Raw genomic sequence first — 5,495 nt, 5'->3', positions numbered from 1 at the left:
TTTACATGGTATATCCAATTTGAGAATTATACTAGGATTAAATCTAATTAAAAGTTAATCATCCTCATTATTTCTAATCAAGACAAATTAATCCAATTAATCATTTTATCCTAATTTCTAATTGTGACCTAACATGTTAATATTGCTAATTAATTTCTAATTAGAAACTAGCCTAAGTATTTCTAAATTCTAATTATATAAAATCCTAATTTTAATATCCTAATTAGCCTAATTAACCTAATTAACCAAAATTAAAATGCTAAAAAACAATGAACAAAAATAACAAAGCAAGATTAGAAAGAGAAATTAAAGGCAAATAAAAAATGGGGCAAAGGGGGTGCAAGCCCTGAAAGTAGGGTGAAAGACTAAATTTGGCGGATGGGCATTTAAGTCAAGCCCAAATGCACTTTTGTTTCTGGTCAGGGGGTGTATGAGCAAAGCAGCGGCGAGGACGAATTTCTCATTGGGCTTGACTAAACCAAGCCCATCTAGAAGCAACCCAATGGAGGGGCATTGAATGGAAAATGGCCAACAGATTTGAAAGGCCTAAACACGCACGCTCACTCATGGCCATCTCAGATCATTCTCACATGACTTCCACGGTAGGCCACCGCGCCAGAAATCGCTTCCGGCGGCGGTAGCCACCAGAAATGAAAATTGGACCCACCATTGGCTTTGTCTTAACCTCTAGAACAAGAATCCATTATCAATTCCTCAAGATTTCGTCTCCAACACCCTAACCGAACCAATCTTCTGATGAACCCTAAAACTTCACACACAAACTACATAGCCATGTGTAGCACCTCAAATTTGCACCTCCCATTTTGTACATACATTTTCATATTAGGTCATTAACATAACATAGTCCACTGCATAGCATTGCATTGTCCTTTGCCTCAAGTGCAAGCCAATCAAGAAAATTAGGTCAAACTGGTCAGGAGATCAGTCAGTCAAGCAAGCAAGTGCATTTCTCAAGGAGCCAAGGCCCTAGGGTTGGTCCAACATGTTCACATGACTTGGGGATCCATTTGAAGTGTTTTGATCAAGGATTGGATGTTCAGAAGTCATCAGTCAATGCACAGTCAGTCAGAAACCCTAAAAAAGTCAAACTTGGTCAACTGTGTCTGATTTTATGGTTTTGATGGATGGATTTGGTTTGAGAGAGCTTATTCATGTCCAAATAGGCCTCATATATCATGACAAACACCATCATGGAGGAATTTGAAGCCAGATCAGAAATTTCCAAAAAGGGAAACTGGACCTGTAACTGAAACTTGCCAAAAATGGAAAGTCTTGATCCTCAAACTTACATCATGATACAAGATTCAAATGAATTTTTGCCCAACATGAAAGTTGAAGATCTTGTTCTCCCATTTCCAAAAAGTCCAAGAACTCTCAATTCCCATGTATGGTTGGCAAGTTATGATCAATTCATTTTCAAAAATTCTTGAACTTCAAAAGGCCATATCTCTCAAACCATTTGGCCAAATTGGGTGGGGTTTTTTGCAACAAGTCACATTTGATCCCCTATTTCCAAATATGCAACCATCATTCACCAAAACTTCACCAATCAAAATGGCATTTTTGGACTTGCATGAATTAATTTCAAGTGTGGTACAAAAGTGAATTTGTGAGATAATCATTTCTAACCATTTCTACCATCCAAACATGTTCTGAAATGTTATTTGAGACTTGTTGGAAGCCCACTTTCATGCAGTACACACACCCATCACCTACTTGCTTGAAAATTGGACAAAAGTACACTTTTCACCAACTCCATTCCTTTTTTTCATGAACCTTGCTCAGTACCATTAAACCTAGTATATATTCATCATTTTCCTGCTGAAGGAAACCCTAGCAGCAGCTAAAAACACAGAATTCATTCATTCTCTAAAATTGGATTTCCTTGCCATTTCCAAAATTCTTCCAAAAACTCCAAAGGCCACGATCTGGACATTGTTGTTTCATCACTCAAGCAACCTTGTGAGCTTGTTTTCACCACGTTTCCACATCTGTAAGCAGCCCTGATTCAACTGTTTTCAAAGAATCCATCCATGGCAGATTAAGATTCGAGCATTGTCAAGCTTCTATGAGCTAAACTATCTTCACCAATCATCATTTGGAGGACTTTGGCTCATCTGTTTCACCAGCAAACATCAAAACAACAACTGAATTCCAACTTTCTTCAAAAACAAGTAAGAGATCGATCTCTCTATTTCTCAAATCCATGCTATGCTTAGTGTAGATCTCTCCATGCTGAGTTTCATGATGCTTTTATTTTTGAAAATGGCTGCTTATTTCTGAAGTTGTGTCGTTTTGAAGTTTGATGTTGTTTGTGATTCTTGCTCGATTCATGTTTATTGTTGTGTTTTAATGGAAATCATTGTTGGATTCGTGTTTGCCATGCTTGGATGGTCATTGCTGTGTATTTAATTTTGATTTCTGGGAAATTTTGTGAAACTCGATTTTGGAAGTGATGAACATTGTCCCTGTTCTTGAAAACCCTAGCCATGCCCAGATTCTGCTACTATTTCACGTGTACGCATGTGTAGTCTACTGTTCCATTGGAGCCAGCCAATCAAAACATTTCCCTGGCCGCGCCGAAACGGCGTCGTTTTGTTTAATGAAGTCCATATTTACATCTTTGCCATTCTCGGTTTAAATAATCTAATTTAATTCATTTTAATTTCAATGTTTATTTCATTTGGCATGGCTTATTTAAAAAATTCATAACTTATCCATTTCAATTCCAAATCTCATGGGAATTTTTGCATCATCTTCATCATGATCCCTAGTTTTTTATCATTATTTTTCCAGAATTTTTTGATCATTGAATTTTAAATGGCATTAGGGTTTGTAGAATGTGACCAAATATTGTACATCTTGCCAAAACCATTGTGAAATTGTGATGATACATCCATTTGATCTGAAACTTTTTGTGCTTAATCTACACTCATCCATGTTTATTTTGGTGTAAAGATCATGATTTTATCTTATGTGGTTTGAGAGTTGTGAATTTTTGAAGTAGGGTGTGACAACTTGTGTCACACCATGGATGTGAAATTTCATGAATTCTGATGACATGCTTCCTGACCTCCAATTGATCCAACATTTTGCATGAACCTTCTCTTATATGTCTAGTTGACTTATGATTTTTCTTGGAATTAATTGTGCCATTTCCTAATTGTTTGAGATTTTTCTCCCCTGTCTAGTCAAATGTTGACTTTGTGTGACACATCTTGCCATTCCATTTGGGAAATTCTCATACTTTATTGGATGATCATGAAATTTTACATGTGCATACTAGACATCTTAAGATTTACATTGGAGTTGATCCCATTCATTTCTCATCTGTTGTCTTTGAGTTATGATTTTTTGAAGTTGATGTATGTTTGGTTGACTTCTTTGAGCATGTTCAAAATTGCCTTGCCTTTCTGATTTTTATTGACTACCTTCCACTTGTCCAAATGAGATGAAATTTGACATGCTTACCATTCTGTGGGTTGTGATTGATCACGATTTATTTGGTGATTTTTGGAAATGTTTGAGTTGACTTTTGATGCAAGTCTTTCTGTTGACTCCTATGAGCTCTCATTTGCCATGCTTTGACTTCATTTGCTTATGAAATGATGATGATGCATGATATGAACATGAACCCAATTGGGATTGTTTCTTGATTGATTAAACATGATTTGGAATGCTTGCCCTTTGCTGTTTTGACTTTTTCATTCTCTTTTGACCCTAGGCTTGCCCTAGTGGTCCTGTTACTCACTTTTGAGCTTGTGTTTTCAGGTTGACCAACAAATGACCAATGAGGCCAATTCTTTTGATATGAGTTTGCTTGAATATCTTTGTCTAACTTGTTTGTTTTGTAGGTGGCTTGGCTCATATGCCTTGAGCTTCGTGCTTTGCACATTTGCCTGTTTGTGTTGACTATTGATTCCTACTTCCTGTTGCTTTAACTTTAGAATTGTGTACTGATCTGTTTGACTACTTCAGGTACCATTAGTTGCTTAGTTCTTTGAACTTGCTTTGCTTTGCTTTAATAGCAACTTGCTTTGAGGTATAATCCCTTAATCTTCATGTAGTCTGGAAGACCTGGCCTGTTACTTGGCCAGGCAACTGTCTGAAGTCCTCCTTAAGAGGCAATGTTTGTGGATGTTTAATTTTGTCCTTGCATAGAGTCAAAGACCTCCTAAGTGAAGAGGCAATTGGCAGAACCCAAGGGATAAGCAACCTATCCCCTGCTATTCTGTGTGTCATTTGCTTTGCTCACACCACTGTGTTGATGCATTGCAGATACAAACCCAAGATCTTGTACAATTGTACAGTTGAGTCAGTATCAAATGTGTAGAAGGGTTCCCACTTTCTGAACCCACACATTCTTGTCTTAAGCTCTCCCAGGCCAGGGATAAGAGCTGTGAAGTCTCATCTTCACTCACCTTTCATCTGCTTCACCTTGGCTCTCAATGTCAAGGTTAAGAGCAACATCTACCCAGTTCCAGAGGTTTGTTTGTTGAGGTTGATATGACCCCTCGACTAAAACCTAACCCTTGTGTGAGCCCTTGTTTGTATATAGTGTGTGCTACCTGTGCTTGTATGTTTGTTTGACTTGCTTCCTGTGCAAGTTAGGTTTAGTTTAGACTTGCTTCCTGTGCAAGTTAGGTTTTGTTTGGCTTGCTCCCTGTGCAAGTTAAATGTGTGTGTGGCTTGCTTCCTGTGCAAGTCATGATTAGGATAGGCTGGCTCCCTGTGCCAGTTAGCTAGAAACCTTAACTTAGGGTTGATTTTGCATCTAGGCTCGAGTCGTAGTCTCCCTAGTTGTGTCACCCTCTGTTATCTGGTTAGGCTAGTCCTGTATCCCTCTGTAGGGGAACTACGTCGCCCTGATCCTCATACCAGATGAGGTACGTAGGCAGGAGATGAGCTGATCTCTCCGGGCGCCTGTGTCTTTGTTTTGTCTTGTTGTGTGCTTGGAAGCTGATGTAAGTCCATCGAGTGGCATTTGGGTTCCAGTGTGGGTTTTTTGGTTCGGATGCTGATGTAAGTCCAGTGATTGGCATTCAGGCTCCACGTTTGCCTCTTGGTGTGTGTTTTGGTTCGGATGCTGATATAAGTCCAGTGATTGGCATTCAGGCTCCACGTTTGCCTTTGCCTGTGTTTGTTTGTGTGTGTGTGAGCAGTGTTTTAGCAACCATTTTTCCTTCCTTTTGTGCGTGGATCCCGTAGAGTACTACGGATGCGTAGGGGTGCTAATACCTTCCCTTCGCATAGCCGACTCCCGAACCCATTCTCTTTGGTCGCGAGACCATGTTCTTTCCAGGTTTACTCTGAGCGTTTCCTTTCCCTCTTTTGGGATAAATAACGCACGGTGGCGGCTCTGTTGTTCTTTCTTTCCCGCCGGATTTTCGCGTGATGCGACAGCTGGCGACTCTGCTGGGGACATAGAGAAGTTGACCTGTGCTGGTCCGTCTTCCCTAAGCGAGTCTCTCCTA

This window comes from Lathyrus oleraceus, chromosome 7, assembly GCF_024323335.1.
Source record: "Lathyrus oleraceus cultivar Zhongwan6 chromosome 7, CAAS_Psat_ZW6_1.0, whole genome shotgun sequence".
Classification (NCBI taxonomy): domain Eukaryota; kingdom Viridiplantae; phylum Streptophyta; class Magnoliopsida; order Fabales; family Fabaceae; genus Lathyrus; species Lathyrus oleraceus.
The sequence above is the reverse complement of the archived record's forward strand: the minus strand, read 5'-3'. Positions refer to the sequence as shown.